This window comes from Mirounga leonina, unplaced genomic scaffold, assembly GCF_011800145.1.
Source record: "Mirounga leonina isolate KUSES-001 unplaced genomic scaffold, KU_Mleo_1.0 Mir_151, whole genome shotgun sequence".
In the NCBI taxonomy this organism is placed as follows: domain Eukaryota; kingdom Metazoa; phylum Chordata; class Mammalia; order Carnivora; family Phocidae; genus Mirounga; species Mirounga leonina.
Genome location: NW_023270377.1, coordinates 54,856,554 through 54,883,764, shown reverse-complemented (window position 1 = coordinate 54,883,764; position 27,211 = coordinate 54,856,554). Strand labels below are relative to the sequence as shown.

The window sequence follows — 27,211 nt, the reverse complement described above, 5'->3', positions numbered from 1 at the left end:
AGGCAAAAATAAATAGCTGGTAGTAAGAAGTCTGTCTCCACCGAAAGCCTGCACTACAACTGACTACGGCCGCTGTGGTGGTGCAATAAAATGGGATGAGTTTTAAACTACCAGATGGTACCCTGTACAGTGCCTGAAATAAAATGGAGAATTAGGGTGCCCTAAGGTGTGCACAGGAAAGGCAATTACATGAAATAAATGGGCCTCAGGCCTACAGGATGCTCAAGTATGCTACACAGGAGACAAATAGTACATCTGGTGAACAGATTTTATCACACACTGGAAAGCCATAAAGCACACCGTTGAATATTGGATCCCCATCTCACAATGACATTTTACCTGTGTTGGTATTCGGTGCTGTTTATTTTAAAAGGTGCTGTAATCTCAATGATGTGTTTTAAAAGCCTCCTTAACACCGTTTTCTACTATGTACGATTTTGGGGAGGGACAGACTGATAACGCAAGGAGATTTTCTGGACAAATAGCCACTCTGGTGGGACGAGATCCTGTTTTGATTTCATTTATCCCATGGCTGATGTGCTTTTAGTAATAGGATTATACTTGTCAGCACTCCCTGTTTGGGAAAATGCCAACATATTTTTAATACTAGTTCTCACATCTCCATTTCATTGTCTGTAACCTCACTAGAGTTTCCCTCCCCGCCCACACCCCCCCCTTTTCCTTAATGTTCAAAGAAAAAGCGATTGTAGGTGGTAAGGGTTTGCAAGGAGAATTTGTTGGCATGGAGACCCTTCTCATTTCTTCTTCCACAAACGCAAATCTGCTTTCTGTTTGAATATTGTGTGTTCCTTTTCTATTGTTAAAAAAAAAAAAAGACTAAGGAGCCACATAACATTCATTATTGTTTTAAGAGTTGCTGTAATAAAATTCTCTCAGTACTTAAAGATAGTTTTAGTGTCCCTCCTAGGATTCATTCTAGCTTTCATAATTGGGTAATTGCATCCCCTCCCCCACCAATAAATATTTTCACCCAATTAAGTTTAAAACTATAGTAAATTTTAAAGAATTATAGCCTAAAAATTCATACCCTAGAACGAGTATTAAGTATGAATATTTATCTTAAGCCCCAGAGCAGTGCAGCCTGCTTTTTTGCCTCTACAGCTCTGCGCCGTGTCCCAGCTCTCCGAGTATCCGAGAGGGGCCATCCGCAGTGTGGCCTCCCCGGTGGCAGGAGCCGGCCAGGAGCTGCAGGAGCTGCGGGAGCTGGCGTGTGGTTTCTCAGACAAGCAATCCTTTGCTTCCACCTCCAGTCCTTGGTTCCCAGACAGCATTCTTCAACCATTCACTCATTTATTCACTCAGCCATTCACGTATTCATTTGCTCCTTCATTCATTTGTCCATTCCTCTGAGCACGATGGGGCGGGGCCCAGGAGGGACCAGGCGAGCGCCTGTACAGAGATTACCTCCCGCTCCCTCCCCTTTGCTCCACACACCAATGTGTCCAGATCAGTGGCGCATGGCCAGCTCGCACGTCAAGCCCCCCGTCGCACAAGAGCACATGCTCTCGATGGTAAAGGGCAACTTGGTGGCACAAGCCCCTGACCACATCTTTCAGACGTGGAGTAAATGTACAGCAGTTCACAGTCCAAGAGTCCGATTTCAAGCCCCAGCCCACTAGGGACACGCAAACCTCCGTTCCTTCCTTAACAAAATGGGAATTCAGTCACAGCCCCCAAAGCCAGTAATGCCGCGAGGCCCTGGAGCCAGCAGCCCGGACCAAGGGGTCCCATTTGCTTGGCTGAAGCTGAAGTCGGGCAGAAAGGAAAAGAACAGGAGAGACTTGGTGCAGCCAGACCAGGAGTGAGAGGCAGGGAATGATTACTAGGGAAAGAAAGAGAACCAAAAGGAGAAGCTCAGTTGGCCCAGCCGGGGTGAGGAGAGGAAGGACCCTGAGCTCTGGGGAAGGGCTAATGCTGAGGGCCTCGTCAGGCAGATCCACCTCACGGCTCCCCTCCACCTCCTTCCCTCAGACCGGCGTCCTTCCATCCACTCTGTCCCCTCCCCCTAAGCCAGCCCGTTCTATCATGCCACCCCCAAATGCCCAGACGTGCTCTTCCCTGGGCACCCCCTCCGCCTCCACCATCAAAGCTTAGCTCCCTCTACCCCATCCCCACCTAAGCACGTGGTGGTATTGGACACCCAGGTAGCTGTGCTTCAGATGAGAGGTCATGAGAGAATAATGCCTTGAAAACACAAGGGCAGCGATGCTAAATCCCCAGGTAATAGCATTTTAGGTACCGGATCCTTTTAAGGAAGACTATGCCAATGATAATATCAGGTTGGTGGGAAAATTATAAGATAGAAAAACTTTAGCTTCTAAAGCTCTATATAAATTAGATCAAGAATTTCTGAGAACATCGAGAGGGGAGTTGTTTTAAAAATTCAAGATCGATAGCGGAAAAAAAATCAGAATTTAGTCACCTTTGCTCTTCACATACCTTTCTGATAGGTGTGGGGTTGGTGGTGGCAATTGAGGTTTACAGAGAGGAAACATCCTGAATTTTGAAGTTCAACAGCTGAGCTGGAACTAAAACCAATCTGGTATGTGGCTCATTATTTCATATGCAGAGCTGATTAAGATAATGGCAATAATACTGCATGTTGTTTTCACTCTCACATATTTCAGTTGATTTCAAAGATTTCATTTGGCGAGATAAAAGTAGTGCGTTAAAAAAAAAAGTCTTAAAAAAAAGGAGAGAAAGAATTTGCAGGGAATCTCTTTTGTGTCTGGATTCAATTTTTACTGTATGCAGATTTTTCATCAGTTCTTGATAAGCAGCACCATTAAATTGCAGGCAAGGCTGGAGGGTGACGTGGATGGTTGTACATTTCTAGGAAGCTATGAGGGAAAAGTGTGTGCAGGCAGGGTATCTTGTCCTGAGGTGTGTATGTGTGTTTCAGTGCTGTTTCTCCAAGGGCAGGTTGGGCCACGGGGGCTGCTTGCTGCCTGATGCCTATCGTTGTGTCACCTGCCCTGAGGGCAGGGTTAGCTGAAGAAGGGACCAGTCCATGGGGCGCCTGGCTGGCTCAGTCAGTGAAGTGTCCGACTCTTGATTTCGGCTCAGGTCATGATCTCAGGGTTGTGAGATTGAGCCCGGACAGATGGAATGCCCATTGCTGTTGTTCTCTGGCTGTGGAACCCCAGCAAGTTATTTCCCCCCCTTTAAACCTCAGTTCTCCACTCTATGAAGTGGGCATGAAATAGTAGTACTTTCCTCACGAGACTGTGATGAGGAACAAATGAAATAGTGAAATAATCCAAAGAAAGTGCAAAGTACAATGCCTGGCTCACAGGAAGAGCTCAACAATTTTTAGCTATTCTTACAAATAATAACTCTGGGGCAAGGATAAATGAATTCGAGGTGGGGAGAGGAAAGCGAAAGGAGGCTTTTGTTGGGGCATTACAGAAAAGCGTCAGAAGGAGAAAAACGACGCAGAGCCTGGCACAGTGGGCACGGGGAGGACAGGCAGGAGGTCCTAGAATCCGATCGAATTAGAAATAGAATTGGCTTGGCCCCACTCTCCACCTGATGTTGCAGGATTCTCCATCATCAAGGAGCCTCAGCCGAGGAATAGAAATCCTCTGGGATAAACAGAGGTGAATAGTGAGTATGGGAGAGGCATTCGGAAACCATTCTAGAAGCTGGCTTGGTGATAATAAGTAACAAAACCGTGTGGCAACTTACCCAGTAGTTGATGGATACGGTGAGAGGTGGGTCATAGCTATCAGGGGACCTATGGGATTAAAGACAGGGAAAGTGGGGAAATGGGTCCTGAGGGTAAAGGTTAGCTATTAGGAAGGAAGCCAAAGCGAGGACAACTCTAGGTTGTCATCACATGGATGTTGCCAAGGCTGTTTGAAGACCCTTAGAGACCAGAGGATCTGTAGTGTCCTGACACGTACGTGAAGGTGTACAAATGAAAATGTGTTGTGCTTACAGGAAATCAGTGACATTGAGGAACAGAAGGAATCTCTTCAGAAGGGTCTGAATGAATATAAATGGCATCAGATGCTGGCATTCAATTTTTTTTAAGGTGGCAGAATAAAATGCATGTTAATTTGCAGGGAAAAATAAGAAAAGGAAAAATGAGATGAAAATGAAAATTAAGACCTGAATTGACTTAGAGATAATTCCAAAATGTTCTGAAGACAAAGAGGACTGAAAAAACAGCTGGTATGTCAGAATGCGCCAACAGGAATGTTGGATGGAGCAGAAATGACACTGGACTACAGAAATATTTCGATGCCAATCCTATTAACTAAACAACTCTGAGATTTGTAAGGCTTTGAGATCAGCAAAGACCTTGCTGTATATGGTTGATTTTACAGTGCTGGATAGGAGAGTGATAAGAAAGAGATTTTCTTTAGGCTATAGACAGAAGAGAAATAGGAAGAGATAAGCCAGAAGTACATGAGAAAAACAAGAGATCAGTATTGAGTTCTACAAAGACAGTGCTTTGAGGACATGGCAAATGAGGCAGGAGCTATGAATTTTCATTAGGTGGACTGAGGGGGCTTCCTGGGAGTCTAGGATTTCCAAGAATGAGAGCAGGGATGTGAGAGAATGTTCTAGGCAGAGGGATAGGAATGAACCAAGATGTTCTCAGGGAATGGTAGGAAGTGGGGAGATCAGGAGAGTAGAAGAGGCACCTTCCAATTGCGGAAGACCCCGTTTGCCATATGATTAGTTCTGCGCATTACAAAGCAATGCCTCCTGCAATGTGGACAGAGAAACCAAGAGTCCAGGGAGAGATGTTGATGGCCTGAACTAAGGCTATCACAGAAGGAATGGAGGGAGGGCTGGGTTGGAGAAACACCATGGAGGTAAAATGAGCAAGACCAAATACCTTGTTGGGTGCGAGGAGTGAGGGAGAGGTTGGAACCCAAGATTCTTTTCAAAGTTCTCATTTTCTTTAACCTTCTCTCCCACATGACATCGCTTACTACTCCCAGCTTCTTGAAGGTTTCTTCTGAATCTTTTAATGAGGCGGCACTGCCCTGCTTCTCCTTCTGGTCATGAACAGAAACTTAATAAATGACCTTTGGTAAGAAATTCAACTCTTCATTCCAACACTCATCTCTCTAAAAGATTAAGTGATTTATGTGACTCAGGTCAAGTTGGAGTTAAGTGGTAGGTCTGAGACTCTGAGACTTATCTACCAAGCTGAGTTCCATCCCCCAGGGAGAAAAAAAGGGAAAGATATTTGGTTGCAGGTGTGTACAGATGTGAGCCTCGAGAGTTAAAATGTTTCTAAGACTCTTTTGGCTGGGAATAATGCTTCATATCAGCAGGCAAAAATAGTTTACAGTTCACTCCCAAGATAGTGAGTTTTAAGTAGAGATATGATTTGGAATGGTTGACATATAAATCTTCTTCCCAGGCTTCAACATGAAGCACAAGTTTGATCCAACAGACGGCAATGAGTCTTTAAGAGCTGTAATGGCCCATCATGTCAAAGGGTATTTATGGATTTACAGAGTCTTCAGAAAACTGGATCTTGTACAAGCATGATAAAAGCCCACTGAATTTTTTTGCACAAATGAGTGCTTAGCTAGCTGTGTTTCTTAAATTAAATGACTCAGCCATTGTTCACTTGTTGTAAAATACCCAAGGGTCCTAGTCTACATTTTGGAGTAATGTGCTGCAGCATTTCTGTTGGAAGAACAAAGCAGTTTGGGGCTGTAGGAAATCACTAACTTCTATTTTTGTTTTGCACACTGCTAACTTAATAAGAAAAATGCTGCTGAGTACAGGCTTTTATGATAGGCATTTCTCAGGTCGTATCTCTAGTGACCAACAGGGGTGACAAGAGCAGAAGAGTCTTGTATTTAAAAAAGCTGATTTGGGACATAGGTCAATAATCTTAGGAGCCAACTATTTTGCTAGACTCTCAACTAATAAGACTTACAAACCAATGATTTTATAAATTGAAGTCTTGCCTGTAGGACCAGCAAGTTCTCTCATTTCCAGCAAGTCGCTAAGGAACATTTTCACTCTCATGAGTTCTCTTCTCTGACAAGGAGAAAAATAGATAGCTCCTCTCTGTATGTTCATGAAATGCTTGTCATTCAATGTTTGAAACAAAATATTTTTATAAGTAGATTGTGGTAAATAAAGCTTTTTGACAAGTAGCTGGTACTAAAACTGTCAATGCTGCCAGAGGACGTTCATGTTCCCCAGGGTCTTCTGTGTGTGCCAGAAGCCAATGTGCTTTGGACTCAACAGAAAATCAGAGACCAGAGGTTTTCTGATTTGTGTCATGCAGGTAAATCTAGGCCTACCAGGGATCACTTCAAACAAACAAACAAAAAAACTTTCCCAGTCTTTACTTCTGTGAGATCAATATTGAGGAAGGGCTAGATAGAATGTCTCTTTCTTGGTTTTGAGTATTAAAATGGGAACATGTCATATAATGGTGGCCCCGTCAGGAGCAAAGTCAGAGGGCCTGAGGCAGGCTACGGCACCATCACCACAATGCTAGTCCTCCAGGAAATCTCCTAAATCCCCCGTGAGAGAGAGAGAGAGAGAGGCAGAGTTCTCCAGCTTGCTGATGTGGGGACAAGGAGATCGAGAAAAATGGGGCAAGACCAGGAGGGGTTGTGTATTCTACCTCTGCCAAAGTGACCTGGCTTGCCTTCAAGTCAAGTCCTCCTGGATTTGAAGGAGTCCTTGCCTTACTTGTCAAGGAAAAACTCAGTTTTTCTAAGGAATCTGAAGATGAGTGGCCCCAACTTCTATTTACATGACATAAGTGACTATTCAGAGAACACGAAAAAGCCATATGTAATGGAAGCTCCCCTAAGAATCATACAGAGTTCCAAACAGATAATACAAGTGTGTATTTAAAGAAAAGTAGAAGGCTGGTACATTAGGGGCACCCAGGCAGTAAGATGAAGACTTGTTTCCAAAGAGAAAATAGAATCAATTGAAAAAGTGAAGTCCCCAGTCCTCTCCAGTGATGCTTCAGGAAGATCCCAGACTCAGCTTTAGGGCTCAAACAACTTTTCAGGCCTATGAAACCATACACATCTCCTTGATTGTGAAAACACTTAATCTCCAGGCAAGATAGGAAACACATGTGTGTCTTCCTTTCATCTCTCTCCAGTGCACCCCACTGGGTGGTGAATGCTCAGAGGGATTAGTGAAAAGCCTGCCTTGAGTTTTCCAGCCTCTTCCCAGTACTGTCCTCTAGTGTGGGACCACCAACTCCTCCTGGATTCAGGGCTCAAGGGATTGGCAATAGTGCACATAGGCCTAAGGGGGTTAGGTTGTTGGTTCTGGTCACTAGACGGGTAAACAATGAGCACTAGCGAAGACCATTGAGCAGAGAAGGGGCATAATTGGAGTTGTGCTCTAGAAAGATCATTCTGCCAGCAGTGTGGAAGAATGAATTCGAGCAGGAAAAGGATGATGGCACGGAACATAGTCTTAGCTTTTCACAAAGTTCAAGTGAGGGATGATGCGAATTTGGAGTACAGAGGCGATTACACGGCCCACCCATGACCACAGTTCTTGGTATCAAGAGCAACCATGGGACTTACCAACTTCCACACATGGCATGCCTGCCTCAGTGGCCTCCGTGTCTATGCCTGCCTTCTCCCAGGAGATCCTCCACATCTTCCTCAGACATGAGTCTACATGTCATAAGCATGTCTGCTTCTAACAGGTTTTAATGTGCATTCCTTATCATAAAAGACTTGTGGTGAATTTGCGGTTTTGGCACAGGGCCATTTCCTTATCCTGCTCATAACTAACCCCAGTAAGATCTCCTTTACCTCTGTCACATTTAACTTCTGGTAACAGAGATAGGCGGAACAGGGATGTGTATATGGTGACAGCCTGGCAAATAGCCTCTCTCTTCTAGGATGAGGAAGGTCAGACTCTACAGCTAAGATCAGCATCAGCAATCATCAGAAATAACAATAATAATGACAAATAATAAAAAATTACTATTACAGCTTTGTACTTTGTACTGAGCACTTGCTTTGTACTAGATTTTGGACTGTGTTTACATACATTTAGTCATTAATTCTCATAACAACCCCAATTAGTGAGTACCATTAGTCTTTCTATTAAATAAAAAGAAAACCAAGGCTTAAATAGGGTTTAAGAAACCTTAAATACACATTAAACTTATATAGTGTTATATGTTAATTATATCTCCGTAACGCTGCGGGGGGTGGGGGGGAACCATGCAATTTACAACATCCACACACAAAAAAGAAACCTTCTTAAAGTTACACAGGTAGGAAATGGCAGAGTAGGGTTTCAAATACAGGCCTGTCTTATTCCTGAGCCTCTGTCTTATTGAGTGACCTCATGCCACAGAGAACATTGGCACCTCATCATTTCCTGCACACATGCTAATCTATTCCTGGGGCAACCTCCTGGTGTAAAGTCAAGCTAAACCAAACTGCAAGCATTTCTTCCAGCCTAATTCAATATAGAAAGAAGAGTCTGTGCCAAGTCTCGGCAGACCCTTTTACATTTAACCCAGCACCTGAATTCTGGGTCTTGGCAGAAGGGAATTTATCAAAGGATCCAAACCAGATGAGCCCTCATACCCACTACAGCACAGGATTGGTACAGCACCAATTCAGGTCCTGTGAGAAAGGAACAGAATGTATCCAGCACCCACCATGTCCCTCCTTCCAGAGACTCATCGCAGTCATCTTGCAGGGACTTCCTGGCATAGACAAGTTCCTGTCTCCAATTCATGAAACGTACGAGCCAACAGACAGTCCTGGCTCAGTGAGGTTTTGTGCCTTGTTGCTAGTTCTACGTGAACTCCAAGAGTGCTGGGCAGCCGTATCTGCCAAGCGAAGTGGGTCCATCAGCCAGGGCTCCAAGATCAAGCCTTCACCAGCCACAGTGCCTTGTCAGCTGAAAAAAATCACTCTCCCAAATGCAGAAACTACTGCCCGTCATCAATTAAGAGCATGTTACAAAGAACCTCTAAAAAGTCTGATGGCACAGAGAAAGTAAACAAAAGATTAATATCCAACATTTATATGCAAGCAATACATCATTAATGATCATTATAGAGAACTTGCTTAGTCCAAATGAGGTTCCAGAAGACTGGAAACGTTCCACTGTAACACCATATTTATAATAGCCACCCTGGGGAACAGCAGGCCCATCAACTTGACACAGCTAATATGCAAGGTAATGGAAATAAGTAGAGGTGAAATGGAGCCACACGGACACTGAATTATCTTGGGAGCCAAACTCCATGCAAATAATTAGAGACTGCCTGTTTATTAGCAGAGTGGAGAGGACATTCTTCAGACACCTCAGGTCACATTTTAACTTACCATTCGACACACTGGCACATCATGTTGCCCTGCTACTTAAAATCACAGCAACTGGTGAATTGACAGAGGACAAAGCGCTTCTGCTGAAAACTCAGGAAAGAGTGTGTGCGCCGGCGTGGGGAAGCGACATGATGCTGCAGAAGAAGGGGGTTTGGGTTTGAGTCCCAGTCCCCAGAGACTCACTGTGCAGGTCACTTAACCTTCCCTTTTATTGGTTTCCTCAACTCTGAAATGTGGATAATATCCCCAAACCACATGTCTTATACTCTGTGTAAAGCAAAATACTGGCGCCTATTTCAAAGCGCCTGGTAGCGTATGAGCCAGGAGAGGGAAATGCAAAGGCTCCATGGGCCAAGTGGCCTCCCTGGAGCCCAGGAGGACATAGTGGGGATTTTGCAAACTGGCCAGACGCGCCCTTTAAAAGGGCCCTTCAGCTCCAGCCTGTAATGCTGCCTTGAAGAAATACATGCCTCGCATCCTGGGTCCTCTCATTGTAAAGCAAAATTGGAAATAGCTCTTTTTTTTTTTCTTTTTGGTATGTGTGTGAAATCTGTCAATTGTAAAACGCAGCACCTAAAAAGTTTCTACAACTCTCTTCATGACTGCCTCCTGTTCATGGCCTATTAGTTTGCAACCTCTCCCTAATGGGTCATATGTTATAAGAGCAACTAGGAATTTTATTAGTTGATAATAATGATTGCTAACATTTATAGAATACTTACTATACCAGGTACTTCTAAAAGTTATATGAAGTAGTCCCAAGAAGCCCATGAGACAGGTAATTTCATAATCCCAATTTGACACATGTGGAAACAGGGTGAGATTATCACTGGCTAGAGTTAACTGGATTTTATGGAAGCCTTATTTTTTAATTTTAATTCAGCAGAGGATGTGGTGTAGGAACCCCTCCCCCACCCCCGGCTCTCAACTTTTCTTAACAAAACCCTTCCGCAATGACGGTTCTAAGGAAATATTTTCTCAAAGCATAGTTAACTGTAGATATTGCCTATAAAGAAGTACAGAGAATTTGTCCACATTTCGTCTCACACATTTACTTTTCTTTAGATTATCCTAACCCATGGAGTTAGTAAACCAAATAAAACTAGCAATTCATGTTTATTTAGCTGGGCAAAGCAGGGAGCAGCCAGGGAAGGCAATTTCTTAGCTTGACTCAGATATCAGAGCTAGACATGAAGTGGAAAAGGTAAGCTGCCCGACTGTGACGACTTCAAATACAAGGTCACTGAGTCGAGAGGTGGTGCCATGTTTCACCTTCTTATTAGTGTGAATGAAAGACTCCACCAGAGGTCTTCTGTCCTGGAAAGTCCTATCCAGAGGTGGTCTTTAAATTCAAGAAAGGTCTAGGAATAAAGAGAGGGGCCACCTACTGGAGAGAAGGCCTCTATTTCTACATGAGCCGTCGCAACCAGGTGATTATCTGAACGGTGAATGAAATACGACCTTACTGTCCCCGTCTCCTCCCTCGGTCAACCTCTGTCAATGCCTCTGCTTATCCACGAGACTGCCGGACAGGAAACGAAAAACAACTGAAACGCAGTGTTGTTCCCTGTGGGACAATCAGCAGAAAATGATCCCTTGCGATTACCGGAAAAGCGCTAACAACAAAAGAGACGGCTGGTGAAACCTCAAGTCCTGAAGCACGCAGGACCTATTGCTTCCCAGCCTGCGCTTCTGTTCCCACCCTCGGAGGGCCGCCGCTCCGCGCCCTCGGGGTTTCTCGGCCGGGCCTCTGCAGCATCGCCCTGCAGCTGGACACGGGCGGCTCCCGGGCGATAGAAGGCAGAGGGAGAACTGCCAGAAGGAGCCGGCAACTGAAGGGCAGAGTGAGGGGAAGCAAGGAACGGAGTCTTACCAAGGGTCAGTGTGTGGCCCTTGGCTGATTCCGCCGCGCACACGAGGGACGTGCTTGCGCGGGGAGAAAACAAAGTGGCAGCCCAGACCCAGAGGAGCCTCCGGTCACCTCCTCCCTGTCCGTGCGGCTTGGGGCCCGCGTCCCTTCTCTTCCCGTCCCAGGCTGAGTGCTTCCCCAAGGAACCGGGGAATTGGAACAGGATGTGTGTAAACCTGCCCCCCGCCCCGGGGGGAATGTGAAACAAAAGCAAAACAAGAAAAGAAACTTCCCTTCACGTGCCCTTCACCAAAAGGGCATTCATTCTGAGAAGCGGAGCGTTCTCTGAAAATGGCGCTTCCTTGGCCTGTGAGGGGGAACTAGTCAGTAAATTCTCAGAAGCAACGACAAAAGAAGAGTCTTGGGATTAGGACGACTTGTAGGTAGCCGTGATATTCATCATGAAAACGGAAATGATAACCACTGGAAAATTCCCCAAGAATAGGTTATGCTGGGACAGAGGGGAGAATGGTACTGATTTTTTTTTTTTTTTAAGGAGCAACCTGCCTCCCATCAGCGTCCCCCAAAACGACAGCCTGTGGGTCTTAAGCCCTTTCCAGAACATTCGATTGTGTAAGTATTTACAGAGCTTTGGTATGTGCCCGGCACTAGCGTAGGTGTTGTTTTTTGGGGGTTTTTTTTGTTTTTGGTTTTTTTTTGAGTGGCCATTAAGAGAAAGCTTTTTCCAGCAGAATCAGATCTATAAACATAACAAACTGATGGCTGCCAGAGGAAAGGGGCTGAGGGGATGGGCAGGAAGGGTGAAGGCGAGTGGGAGCTCCAGGCTTCCAGTGATGGAATGACTAAGTCACAGGGACGGAAGGCACGGCATAGGGAAATGGTATTGCAATAGGGTCGTATGGTGACAAATGGTGGCGACACTTGTGAGCACAGCATAAGGTATAGAGAGTTTGAATCATTATGCTGTTACACCTGAAGCTAACGGAACAGTGTGTGTCAACTATACACACAGAAATTTTTTTTTAAAGAGAAGACTTTTTTCAGTAAGCAAAGGCATCACATTGGGAATGGAGCCACTAGAATCAGGACTGGTTTTCATGATCCTTGAGCTTAATGAGAGATTTAGGTCCTGGTCCTCGATCCAAGATGGGAGAACTGTCTTGTGCACACTCCAGAAGTGGGCATCCCACGGAATGAGGGCTTTGAAGTTATCTCGGGTCCCAAAGAAGTCACTGGGCTCTCAGACAACTTGCAGCCCACTGCAGGCCCCAGCCTGATGCTCTGTGGAGCGCTAGACCCAATTAAACTGGGAACTGCTTTGCAAGTGCCAAGTGTCAGGCAACTTCCAGTGGATTTGGAATGAGGAGTAGAGGCAGGCCCGGAGCAAAATGAGCTGAGTAGGGAAAGGGGAAAATAGATTCCGAAAGTAAAAAGCAGGGTTCTTTGATGGGCTGAGGAACTGACACATGGAAAATGTAATGCATTATTGACAAACACGTATGCTGGCTGCAAAAATAATTAACACAAGCAGAAAAGAAATAGGAATGAAATGGAGCAGAAAGACTTTGAAAGATTGTGAAGTGGCCGCTGAAATTGCCAAGCTAATGTCAGAGAGATGATTAAAATTTTCCAATAGAACAGGTGAATGGGTAGTTAGGAGAGTGTGACGTAAACCAAGAGAGAGTGGATCATTATATGAATCTGCACTGAGGTACTAATCAGCATTGTATGTGCAACTTTGCAGTGCACATTTTAGCAGATGGAGGAAGCTCTTAAAAGCTGATAGCTAAAGCGAGTCTGGCTGCCTTTCTACTCCGTAATAACGGTCCCTGGAATGGGTACTTGTTCCAAGCGAGCACTGCAGGACCAGTTCTCAGAATAGAATTCCAGACATATCAAGATGCTCACAAAGTAAAAATCTCTGCAAAACTCTAGGGTGAAGGGAGAGGAAGGGGAAAAAACAGGTTTCTGTCTTCCTAAGCAGAGGTGCCTGGATGAACAGGCTCTAAACAGATAAGCTGGAGGCTCAGTAATCAGCACTCCAAGTCTCAAAGTAAAGATCAAGTAGCAACCAGGAGAGATTCTTCTGCAGGCCAAACTGTATGCATGCACACAGGCGTGCACACACTTTCTTGTAGACACTGTATTGCCACAATAACAAAACCAATTAGATGGCGGATTGTGGGTATGTTAAAAGGGAATAATTCTTCATGGTCAGAATGATTTTTTCGCTCATTCAACAGAAAAAGACTCTTATTTTTTATTTGTTGGCAAAGCCAAATTAGAAAAAATATATATCTTTACGACCACAGGAGACAAATGAGTGATACCAAATATCACTAAAAATGCTATTAATCTACAGTGATATAAAATTACCATCTCAGCACAAAGAAAGCCTATATAATCTGAATTTCTCTAGCATCATAAAAACGAATGAGAAGCGAAATTGAGAGTAAGTATGCTTTTGAGATGCTATTAAGAGTTACATGCATTGTTAAAAAATGTGGCTAGACAGGCTGGTGATTTACCTTGAGAAACAAATTTATAGAAACACAGAAAATTTCCAAATGGGACCAACTCATTGCTCTTCTCATTGGTTGATAACACCTTGGAGGGTGTTATTCTCCTTTCTTAGATATTTAAGTGTGGATGATTAGCCATTGACCTTATGGATTATTTCCCCCTGTTTTCATTTGCTCATGTTCTGCACATTTCAGAAGCCAAAAGTAGCGTGGGGTGGGGGAAGGATGTGACAAGGAAGAGAATACAGGTCAGGGGTTTCTTCTTCAGGGACCAGACGAGTCCCAGTGATCCCACTGGGTGACCAGTGGGGACCACAAAGCACTGTGGGCTCCTTGGCTAGCGTACCTCCCCAAATGTGAACAAGGCCGCACTGTCTCCCCTCATCTCTTACTCCGTCTGGGGGAGGGAAATATCAGCCCAATTCCAGGATGTTTCACAAGCCTCTGGAAGAGCTGGAAGAGGGTAATGGATGGCCAGGTCATTATCTGGCCCGAAGTGGAGGGCAGCGGCCTTGGGCTATTTATTGACTGGGTGGGAGGCTAATGAGGGTACGGAGGAGGACGGGTTGAGTAAGGTAAAAAGATAGAGAAGTGGAAATGGGAGAAATGAGTGTTTCCACTTCTTCCATATATAACAAAAGGGAAAGAAATAAACTCATCACCACCACCAACTCCACTTGGGGAAATTTAGAAAAAGACATGTGACAGTTTTTCAACTGGTCTCAAAGGTGATGTGGGAACAGTATCTTAAGGTGGTAAAGTTCCACCAAGATGCTACAGGTAAGCTCAGTTTGCTGCTCGCCAGAGGAAAAAGCATGGTAACGATAGTTTTTTCCTTTTCATTGCTGCCTTTTCTACATAGGTTTTACCATCTAAATGTAATACTAGGTAATATTGTTACTATATGTAATACTAGATACAGGACATCTCTGGGAGATGAGGAGGCACATCATACTGATGGGAAAATACGGTCTCAGGGCACTACAGTGTCCCGCCCAGAGGCACATAATTAGAACAAGCTTAATCCAGAAATAGAACTGAAATCCCACTCTGATCCATGTCCTTTCTACGAAACCCTACCAGGCACCTAGCAACCCTTTTGGCAGAGACACCAGCCTTGAGGACACAGGGATGCTGGGCATGGCCTTCTGAGTCCTAGCAGAAGTGAACAGAAGGGACAGATTCCAGTTGGTGGCACCTGAAGCTTCAATTTACAGGGCCTTCTTTAAGAAAAAGAATTTTAAAAGATGAATAAAAAACCAGGTATGAATGGAAAAATTAATTTCAATGGGTAAAGAAATTGCATCAAATCAGAAATTTTATAACACTAACAAGTACCACAAATTTCCAAAAAATCCAGAAAAATAACCGAAAAACAGAAAAATATTTTTATTAGTTTATTAGAACTGATACAACTCTGTAATGCTGGTTTTCCTACATTTCTTGTCTTCATACTCTTTGATTGCCTCTTTCTATAATAACGATTTTGTAATATTTCCTAAAAAAAGGATAGACAAGTAATTCAGTCTTTCCTCCAGTATGATTAATCAAAATGTGTTTATTATTGATGGTTTTAAAAAGTGATTCTTGCTTCAGCCTTTTATGGCAACGCCATACCTGTAAATTCCTCAGCAGTTTTGTGCTTGAGAGGTGTTTCTTACCTGAGGCCACAGCTTTTAGAGACTTGATCAAGCCGGGAAGTACCCCTCCCCACTTTCCAGTCCCAAGTCCTCACCTCCCTCTTCCTTATCAGGCCTGATCCGCGAATAGAGGTCGGGATGCCAGATGGCCATAAAGACCAGGTCAAAGGTGGTAATGAGCAGTGCCTGGTTCCGTTACTTCTAGTTGAAGGCAAAGCTGGGCCAGGATGCTCAAGGTGGCCCACCAGAAGAAGGTGTCATTAGGGACCAGGTGGCTGGAGAGATTGTGCCCAGCGTGCCAGCCCAGCCAGCAGCCCCAGGACCACCACAGGCAAGGGCAATGATGCCCCCAGGCTGAGGCGATGCTCTTTGTCTCCTAGATCAGGTGCATGCTTTCTCCTGCAGGCAGCCCCTGTGCCTTGGAAAAGACCTTGAATTTTCAGCTTCTCCAGCTATGCTGACTCCGCCTCTGGTCGGCTCCGGCCACATTATGAAATGGAAGCTTCGTTTTCAGGACCTTGCTTTCTCTTTGGAGCATTACCTGTTCTTGGAATGTAAGTATAGTAGAAATTCACAGATGGAGCATTTGTAGTAGTAAGTTTTGAAGCTCAAAGAAACTTTTCTAACCTATCAATAATAAACATTCAAATTTTGATCAATCTTGTTAGAGGAAAGACTGAGTTATCTTTCTATTCCTCCCATAGTAAATATTACAAAATTGTCACGTGAAGAGTCAGTCAAGGAGTAGGCAGCCAAAAAAGTGTAGGGAAAAGAAGTATTGTAGCAGGGTGGCCCCCTCAGCAGCTCCGGAACCCAGAGGAGATAAGGAGATGCCCCCATCACTCTCAGGTACTCCCAACCCTATAGAGAATTGCTCTTGGCTTCCTGGGAAAACTCATTAAGAAATGTTTCCCTTTCAAATAAATGCCTGGGAAACATTTAAAGTGCCTCATACTTGGGCGACTGAATTTAGATCAGAAATATTAGGACAAAAATCCTCAATATTTTAAGGAACATAGCTGTAACTGTGGTATTTCACGAAACCAATAGGGAAGATACTGTGATGTTCGAGACTATCCCCTCAATTAGGCCAAGAAACAGACCCACCCATCGCAGGTATGTCTACAGCCAACAACAAATTTTGTAACAGATGTTAAAACCTTTCCATTGGTCCTGATTTCCTTACCGATTAGAAAGGGAACGGGACTGTGGTTATACTTAGCTCAAAGGATGTGAAAGCACCTACCACAGTACCCTGCATATGTGCTTAATAAATGGTATTTCCTTCCCAGGGCTTTACAATATAGGCTCTTGAATTTTACAGACAGTGTTCTGTGGTGTCTTTCATCTTTACTAAATGCTCCATTTATGCAACTTGAGTTCCTGCTGGAACCCAAGAGACCCCATTGTTTTTAAGGCCTCACTGATTCCTGACTTTTGCTTTATCTTCATCACCCAAAGACCAAACCCTGAACTCCTGCTTCCACTGTAGAGTGCCTGTTTTGTGTGATGTTGAAACTAATCCAGAGGACAAATGAGCTGACAATGTTAGATCATTTCTTCACATAGCTTTTGATGTTCAATCTTCCCTGAAAGACTGGCTACACATCTCAGAGGGGAGCATGAGGCACCATGAGACATGCCTACTATTTTCTCTCATACTCAGACTTCTCCAGGCTGCACATATTTCTAATTCTAGAAGTGCCTATGAGCATTTAGGGTCATGCACTGACATAGTCAATGGTCTATGCAAAGCTGTCCATGTGGGATCAGATCACACATGCTCAATTATTCTTTGAGTCCTTTCCTTTGAAATGGATGCTTCAATGCTTCAAAGTTTTCTGATATCCAGCAATGTACTTTTCCAGACCTCTTCCTAAACTATGTCAATTTTAAGGTCTACAGTAGGGTTTTTATCTGGTTTTGAATGCTGAATGTATCTGGCTCATTTATTTTATTATTATTTTGTTGTTGTTATTATTATTATTATTATTATTATTATTATTATTATTATTATTATTATTCTGTGTATGCTCATAAAGGGGCAGGGGACTGGGGAGGAGAAGGCAAGTAAGGTAGAATTCTAGCTCAAAACAAGTTGATTAAAAGGTAGTGATTGTCTTTCAGATCCTCAGCCTCACTCTCAATCTGAGACCGTTGTTTCCAAAGGCGGAAGGAGATGGCTTAGAAGTAAATGGGCAGCACTGTTGGGATATAAAAGTGATTGGCATGGGCACAGCCCATATCAGCAGTACCTTCTGAATGGAAATGGAGCTTGCGTTCCTATCATGTCGTGTCATGTCATGTCTTGTCATATATTATGGCTTCCTTCAAATTGCTCTGTGTTCCTAAACTTAAAGGAACAAGGAAAATGCTTGCAGAAATGTTAACTCGAAGAAATAGGCTTGTGGGGGCATTAGTATAGCACCTTGAGCTCTTTGGAGTCAAGGCACTGGCTCAATTTTCCTTGCTAATAAATGTTTTTGTCACAAACTCATACCCAATTCCATTATCTGTGCAATGCATAAATATTCCTTTGGTTTGTAGCAAGACCATTTGGTATTAAAGTTATTGGAAAACTACTGATCAATTACTAAGATGCATCCTAATGAGAAATAAAGCCTAGACATGACTCTAGAAGTAAATAGATGGTTAAAAATAACTCGGCAGTTGGCAATTGGAGTAAACCTTAGAAATAATTTCATCCAATCCAGTCATCTTACAGATAGGGGAACTGAGGCCCAAGTTGCTCCTGTGATTTGGTCAGAGAAAGCAGCAAACGAGCATTAATGTCCAAATGTTCTGATGTCTACTTGAAGCTAAGACGTGATATGATAATATTTGTACACTGCACTGGAATGAACTGGGGGGGACTTGAGGACACCTATACAGGCTAGGTGAAAATACTGATTACATTTTTTAAAATATTTTATTACTATGATAATAAAAATAAAATACAGAGCATTCAAGATGGGTATTAAATATTAAATTCATATAAAATCTCAAAATAAAATCTTTTCCAAAAATGTTAATAAGAAAGTTGTGCTTGCTTCCATGCACATAACTGTTTTATACCAAGTTTTATGTTTGAAATGGCTACAAGCAAGTCCTGATCAAGTCTTTTTAATGATCTCTTCAAATTCTTGATAGTCACCATTGATGAGAAACTTGGTTCACACAAGTAGGTGATAAAAAATTTAAAGCCATTTTTTACAGCCATTCAAAAATTTACAACAGTTGAAATTATCTTTAAAGAACCTAAGAGTTCTTCTTTTTTATTTTCTTTGGCCGATGTAGATGTTGAAATTTCTTGTGATAATGGAAATGAATTTCAAATCCAGTCAAACTTTTCCGTTCCAAGTCTTTGAAAGGAAAGGCACTTGAAAGTGCAGAATGTGCACACAGGGCTCGAGTCCTTGCCCGGCCACTTGTGTGGACTCCACTAAAAGGGCAGACCTGTACAAATGGGCATAAGTGACCAAGATATGTGAAGAAAGAGGTGCAGGGCTACCTTCTGAGCTAGGCCTCGCAGGAGTTCCCACCTGGCCTCCCCGTCTCCCCATCTCCCACTCTCCACCCAGACTTGGACCGCACCTCACGTTCCTGTTCCACAGGCCCCTGCAACAGGAAGTCTCTAGCATCTCTGCAGCCCTTTTGCCCACAGGAGGCAGCAGTGAGCTCTGCAGCAGACAGTTGCGGTAGATGGCCAATTTCTCTCCATTTGCAGAGAAACTCCCAGTTTTAGCCATCGGTAGGGAATATGGGGCATGCCCAACAGAGCCCCCAGGCTGCTCTTGGCGAGTCCTGGACTGATGAGCAGCTTGGGACCTCAGTTACCCCAGGCCTCAGGCACTGAGGGTTTACTCGTTCACAGTACACCTGTAACCTTTTCCAGCACAGCAATCAGGAAGCCCAGGGAGGTGCAAAGAGCTGGTGTATGTCTGCAAGTGACAGGCTGGGGCCAGACAGGATTGTCTGCCACTCAATCTGTCTTCTCTCACCTCTCCATTAATAATCTGGCTAACATACTCTCCTTGAGAATGAAAGTAAGGTCTCCTCAGTTCTCTCTCAGCAAATGTGGTAGTTTGACTTCCCTCGTCTAATAAATAGTGGTCCTAGAAATTCATACAATTAGTATCTAATCGAAATTTTATTTTGCAAATAAATTAATAATACTAAATCTTATTACACCCACTTCGATACCTCAGAGAGCTGACTGCTTTCTTTCCACAGATGCTCAATGTCAGTGAGAACGGCACCACTGACCACTGTAAAAACAAACATCATTATGGATAGAAAAATAAAATCAAGTAGTTTCTTTTACAGTTTTCTGCCCCAACTCCATTCATTATCTGAATGCATATGCTTCATCCATTTCCATTTCCTTGGGCTGAGCAGTTTATGTCATCAAGAACTGCAACCTGCACTAAAAATGCCCTTCTCCCATCTTTCTTTTTAAAAAGAGAAACATTTTTTCCCCGTGGCTGGGAAGAAGTGCTGAGTGGACAGCCCTACGGCTTCTGTTTATCCTGTGAGCAGCTATGGGCACAAATCAGCACCCAGTTTCTCCTGATTTCTGTGTGGAACGATGTCCTTCAGGGACCCACTCTTGGGGTCACGAGGGTGATGTATTCCCCGCTGTCACATGTATTCCCTGCTGAGAGCAGTTTTAGCACCTCCGGTGCTGCCAGAGGGAGCGGCAGCCAAATTCTGACCCTGATCCGTGTTCAGCATGAGCATCGGGCCACTGTGCGCCCAGGGCGTGCGCCACATGGGAGCCCCGCCACTCACAGCTCCATTCACACCCTTCGGGGACCCCAGCATTCTGCTCACTGGCTGTGCCCTGTAAACACTGTACAAGCACATTCCTTGCCTTTTTTCTTTGCTCAGTCAGCAGTTCCTATAACATGGTAATGTTATACCACTAACTATCCCTGATCTCAGTGGCTTGAAAGAACCATCATTGTATTCTCACTCAAACATTTGGATTTGGCTGATCCGGGCTCGCTTCAGCTGGCCTTGATTTCAAGCCACAGATTGGGTCCAGATCAGCTCGACATGTTTTTTTCATCCTCTTTAGACCACCAGACGAGCCTTGGTATTTTCTTCTCGCAGCAGAAGCCCAGCTGCACGAGCATATTTTCCATCTCTGCTGGTGGCATGTCTGCTAATATTCCATGGGGCAAGACAAGTCACGGGGCCACGTGCAACATCAGTGGAGTAGGAAAGTACAGTCCCCCATGAAGGTATCCAGAGAGGCAGGAGTGGGAGGTGGGAGTATTTGCTGACCCATCATCTAACCCACCACATACCAAATCCAAATTACAGGACCAATAAACACGCCATCGGGATGGAGTCAAGCCTGAGACAGTCTGCTCTAAAAGGTTTATGTGAAGGAATACATGTCTCATATTGTACAAATATTTCACATCAAAGCATTACCACTTGGCTTCTTGGTCAGCTCACAGCTGATCCTGTTTGGAACAGTCCGGACTCGCCCAGTGAGGGACCCGGGTTTCCAGAACCAATGCCGCCTGGTCTTTAAAGAAATCACTCCTTTCTTCTCTGACTTGTACTCCCTGCTGTTGGAATTGCCTAGGCTCCAGAACCTTCTGTATACTTTCTTTCTTCCTTCCAATCTCACCCCATTTCCAGCTCTTCTGCCATCTGAACAGACTTCTTTCCAAGTCCCAGGCTACTTCTGGGGAAGTCTGGGATGCCTTTGCAAACACAAAGAAAGAAGAAACAGAGATCCTTTGCTAACGCCCTTTTCTTCTTCCAGCTCAATGTGTGTGTGTGTGTGTGTATTTACAGCATGCGTGTGATACACCATGCTCTTATCACTGGTGATGGAGCAGAAGTTAAACACACATAAATGGCAACCACCTGCATAGTACTTGCCCCTCCCTACAGGGGAGGAAAGTTACAGCATTATCTTTGGGCCCCCCTCACCTCTATTGTTCTGCACTGCCTTTGGTCTGAAATAGTCCCATGGAAGTCTCTTTCACAGGGACAACGACATAGTGAGTAGTCACATGTTTAATTTTTCAGAGTCAGTATTTGCAGAAAACATGAGCACAGCAGGATACTGCCTTGGAGTTGTTGATTAATGCCTTTCTGAAACTTCCCTTCTTTAAATTTCCTTTTTATTTTCAGCTCGTCATTAGTTTCGTAATGGGGTGTGTACCTGTTTGTGTCACTACATTATCTTATTGCCCCAAAGCCTGGCAAGGACCATGGTGAGCTGTGATTCAGGATCAAGTCAAAGAGACCTCCTCCTTCACAGCCTGGTCCGTAACCAGTAAGAATGATAAGAATGACTTAACCCAGTGCCCTTGGGAAACAGGGACCAGCTGTAGGCACCTGAGAGAAGCAATGTGGAACCGATATCATCTCCAACCTAGATGATGGGGTTGTTTGTCACCTGTTTAGAAAGCTGAAACACCACCATGAAGTAAATGGTTCTTTGATACCCATTTCACATGCCAAACAAAGGAGGCACAGGGACAGATGAAGTGACAAGTAAGAGTCGCACTGTGAATCTGTGGGAGCCCTGAGTGACCTTTAGGAGTCTCTGCTTCTCAGGGCATCGAGATCCTGGCTCGAGACTAGACACTACGAATCTTTCATTGTGCAAATCCCTTTCCGATGGCTTTCAGACAGGAGCAGTGGAATTGAGAAAATATCAGAAAAGTTGTTCTGTAAGAGGAAGGCAAGCCATTTTCAGTCCCCTGACAACTTTCCATTCCTCCTTTCTAGAAGGTGTAGACAAATTTTCATCACAAATCCTCGGGGCCATCGGTTTTCCATCCCATGTGCTACAACATGAGATAGAGAATTTTCATTGTTGTGTGACTGTTTGTATGATTGCTTATGTAGCTTATAGACCTCAGAGAAATGTAATGTTGATTTTCCTCAGATATTAAGACTTGACCCTATTTTATATTTATGTCCAAAAATGTAAAGTCTGAGCATCTTAGCTTGGAATCATCAAGTGCCAAGAAATTAGTCTACTAAAGTGGCTCATAGAACTTGAAACAATTATAGTTTCTCCCAAAGCTGAAAAAAAGAACTTTTTAGTCAAGGCCATTCAGCCAAGCTCATGTGAAATGAAAATTCCATTACATTTTCTAAAACCTTTTTGCTGGGCAAGAGGTAAAAATAAATTTAGAAACCCATGAAGAAACCTAAAAGTCATTTAGACAGGTTTCTCTGGGCAAAGGCCTTCCAGCAGGTCTCTGCCCATTACTGTAAGTCAAAACATCTAATGTCCATTTACTCTTGAATCTTCTTTATTCCCCACCCAGAGCTCACAGTCGGCCTGTTTCTAATTCCTCTGTGCCAGCATATCTATTAATGTCCCAAGTGGCTTTCTTTACAGCCGTGTGATCATCTGTGTATTATTAACTAACCGCAAATTAAAGTCATTACTTGGTGCTTAATTTTATGTAACATTTCTTTGTAATGTGTACAAAAGAAATTTGTTTTTACAGGAGTTTGGTAAATAGCATGTGCCATGATTAATTAGAGAATTTAATGGGTCTGTTGATCTGAAATTAAATTTGGTGCAACAATTTTCTTTAAAAATAATTTTTTAAATGACATTTCAAGGTGTGTGAGCTTTTAAAAAAATGAAACATCTTGCACTGGTGGTCCTTATGTCCCACTGCAGATCTGTTGGACTTTACCTGCTAAAGGACTCATTTTTATGTTTCTCAAATCTATAGACACTCTAAGGAACAGCAACATTCAAATAGCTATTTTAAATCCTTTTTGGACCAAAGTAGGGGGGTAAATGAACAAACTAACAAGCTAATTCTTAAATACTTGGAGGGTCAGTCATCGTTCAGTATAGTTCACTGCCCTCTAGCTCTTGTGCTCTTCCTCTTCTTCAGACACATCAAATGTATTCCTACCTCAGGGCCTTTGCATGTGTTCCTTCTGCCTTGACATCTCTCTGCCTGAGTCTTCATGTAGCTCAAATCTTAGACAAGGACAGGGCGCCTGGCTCCCTCAGTCGGTGGAGCGAGTGACTCTTGATCTCAGGGTTGTGAGTTCGAGCCCCACGTTGGGTGGAGAGATTACTTAAAAATAAAACCTAAAAAAAAAAATCTTGGGGACTTCTCTGACCATCCAAGCGGAGAAAGTTCCCTGCCCCAGTCCCTACCACATCACTGTGTTTAAAGTTTTATTCACAGAATAAGTCTCTCTCTGACATTATCTGGCTTTTATTTGTTCATTACTTTTCCTCTGTCTCCTCCTAGGAAGGTAAGATCCTTGAGAGCAAAAACTTGTCTACCTTATCCTCCCTGTATCTCCAACACCTAGAACAATGCCTGGCACATTAATCAGTGTTTCATACATCTTTATGAAATGAACAGATGAATGTCATTGCTCTCACAAACCCCTAAAAATAGCCATGCTCCTGACTGAGAAAGAGCATAATTGGCTTTAAAAATTTTCTTGAAAAAACAGAAAGAGAAATTCAGTATTTGTTGGCTAGGCATGAGATGCATTGGAAAGAAATGAATAATTAAAATGTGAACGAATTAAAAGCTGGGAAGGACAGGAATAAAGGTTGTAACTAACTGCTTAGCTTGCACAAACACCAAGTACTGACCAAGAAGTGAAACTTTGGATCCTTCTATCTTTATAAGCCCAACAAGCAGTCTGAACAGTTCCCATTAAAAGAATTATGCAGGCCACTGTCCTTGCTGATAATAAACTACAAGATCTGAAGTTTCTTTCAATTGTCTTATATTTAAAGCAGGATTCTGAAGGTTAAGATGATGTTTCACAGTACAGGGATATGAGGAAGAAGAGGCTGCAAGAATGTAACAGAATCCTCACCAAGAATAAAAACTAAGAGATATAAATTTCCATGCTCAGTGTCATACTATGTTGATGTTTTGGGTTTTTTTAAAGATTTTATTTATTTATTTGACAGAGAGAGACACAGCGAGAGAGGGAACACAAGCAGGGGGAGTGGGAGAAGGAGAAGCAGGCTTCCCACCGAGCAGGGAGCCCGATGCGGGGCTCGATCCCGGGACCCTGGGACCATGACCTGAGCCGAAGGCAGACGCCCAATGACTGAGCCACCCAGGTGCCCCGATGTTGATGTTTTTATACTTAAAATACACTGAAGTCTCTTTCCCAAGACTCCTGTACCTTTAAAGCTCTATAATTCAACATGAAGTCTGTATCAAACCAATAATAATAATAATAATACGGGCCTAGCAGTATTAATAAGATTTTATTTCCCAATCATGAGTGGGGTCTGGAAAATGTTTATTTTCTGATTTTCTGAATGTGCTTAGAGTGAAAGGAAATCTAGGTGGCTCAGTGAGCAATGAGTTAGAATTTCCTTATGTTCAAATACCATCTCTGCCATTTATTAATTGTAAACTTTGGCAAGATATTTAATTTCTCCGAGTCTCAGTTTTCTCATATGCAAAATGGGTCTGATATAACTCATGTGGATTACTAACTGGCACTAACTCCCCAAACTTTGCCTCACCCAACCAATCCAGAGTCGAGACTCGGCCACTTCAGGCTGTAGCAATTCCCGGCCCGCACGGAGCCCCGAGGACTCCCCTGGTGCCAACACCTGTCCATTAAGAGAGACTTAATTCATTAATCCTAATGAGTGGACCTTGTGTGGAACCTGACCCAAGCAAAGCAAATGCTTTGTTATGTTCTGTTTTGTTTGAAGGAGAACAGGATCGGTAGGGTGTTCCTAAAAGGAAATCTGAAAGAATGGAGAGCATTGGGGTAGAGAGGTTGGGAAGAGCGGGGGTGCAGGCCAAGGAGGCAAATGTGGGACCTCCTCGCTGCCCATACTCATCTCAACCTCATTTAGCTCTCGTATCCAATTAGCACCGCAGCGAAATGTTTTGGTTTAAGTAGAATCTTAGAATAGGGATTCAGAAAAAGAGCAGCTCTATTAAATCATGCCCTCCATTTCAACTAGAGATAAAACAGGAGAGAAAGGAGACATAGCTCCAAATTCAATTCTATCTTCAGTTATGCTTTATAGAGAACTTCTGTCATTCACAAAAGAGATGTAGCTTCCCCAGGGGAGACAGCAGGTGTACATTTTCTCTCAAGGTTATTTAATTGCTGTCAGGAAGACATATGATTAACAAAACCAAATGCTGGAAATATGAAGTATAGACAATTTTAAAGTTGTTTATATAGTTGATTGCAGTATAACATACAATGTGTTTATATGCCATAAACCTGCCTATCACAAACTATGTCCACACCTGTGCATCTGCATTAAACAGCCCACTGCTTAGCTGTGCATAAATCCCCTGCTGAGAGAATGGCCAGCACCCAGCAGAACCTAGCTTCCCCTAATGGCCTCTCAGTTACCTTCTACACACCAGCTTGGCACCAGTGAAGCTGAGGCCTAAGGCCTGCTGACCTGTAGTGTCCTCTGCTGTGGTGAGAGCCCTCTGAGCTCCAGAAAAGGAGACCAGCCTAAAAATGACAGGCCTTTGGGGATTCCTCACTGTCCTTTACAGCATTGCTACTCAAAACGGGGCCTGCTATGGTAATCTTGGTTACCGTGCAGAGATGAGCCAAGCATAGAATCGAGAGAAAGCATTTAAAATGTTGAGAACCATTTGGCAGGATGAGTTTATGTCTGTTGAATCTAATAAAAAATGGGACTTGAATTTTGTGTGTATTGGTTTTTTATTCCATTTTAAGTTATTTTTATTCCCCTTCCAAAATATCAGGCTGTGACAGATTGCTAATTAAAAAAACAAAACAAGGGCGCCTGGATGGCTCAGTTGATTAGGCGACTGCCTTCAGCTCAGGTCATGATCCTGGAGTCCCGGGATCGAGTCCCACATTGGGCTCCCTGCTCGGCAGGGAGTCTGCTTCTCCCTCTGACCCTCCCCACTCTCATGTGCTCTCTCTCATTCTCTCTCTGTCAAATAAATAAATAAAATCTTAAAAACAAACACAAAAAAACAAAACAAAAACTTATCTTTCACTATACGTAATTGGAGAAGCACTGCCTGAAGAGTGATGGCCCCCACACATGCTGTATCCCAAAGCTTCCCCTTGACACTCTGACAGTTCCAAGAGGCAGCCAATGGCAAAAGTGTGGACTTAGGAAGATGGACTTCCCAAAGAGTCAAAGAGTCACTCCTAAGTGAGAAGCAAGCATGTAATCTACACAGGTGTTAGGTCCACACCAGGGCTTGGTAGATCTCATGACACCAGCCCAGCTGACCCCTGGGCACAGCAGAACCCTTAGTCTTTCCAACAGTACCATAGTGTAGTAATGGCAGAAAGAGTAGCTGTCAAGACTTACATAGGACTTAACTGTGGTGCAGCTACCATCCTAAAAGCTCTAGGTATACCAGATGGTTCCTCTCTTTGGAGTGACATATACGCACACCTGTATATGTACACTGGGAAGTGTAACATCATGTCATTTACGTGTACACTGGGAAGCGTAGCATCATGAAAATTTGCTAATGACTGACCCCTTATTCAGGTATTTCAAGACATCATGCCAAGTATACTAGACACTTATTAAAGAATAGAAAAATAATGCCCAGGAAAGAAGAGTTTTGTGTTCAGATATTGGTCATAGAGCTCAGCTGGAAAAAAAAATTTTAACACAGAAACAGCATTCCATCTTGGAAAATATGGGGATAGTTGGAACTATGTTTTTTATTTTTTCGTTGTTGCACTTGAAAATTCTCGGGCAGGAAGCAGAGATTCACAAAATACACGTAAGAGGCAAACACAACAACACAACAAAACTTGCTTCACAGTAGAGAGAGGTTATCTAGTACCAAATTTTTCATTTACTAGTTTTCT

General features: G+C 43.5%; 1 long non-coding RNA gene across 1 annotated transcript; it reads left to right on the top strand.

Annotated features, from left to right (window-relative positions):
• The first annotated feature begins 11,075 nt into the window (after nucleotides 1-11,075).
• LOC118012296 lies at nucleotides 11,076-18,339 on the top strand. Its single transcript, XR_004679674.1, has 3 exons — nucleotides 11,076-11,820; nucleotides 14,814-14,993; nucleotides 15,776-18,339. It is a non-coding gene; the product is annotated as an uncharacterized LOC118012296 (long non-coding RNA).
• Nucleotides 18,340-27,211: the final 8,872 nt, after the last annotated feature.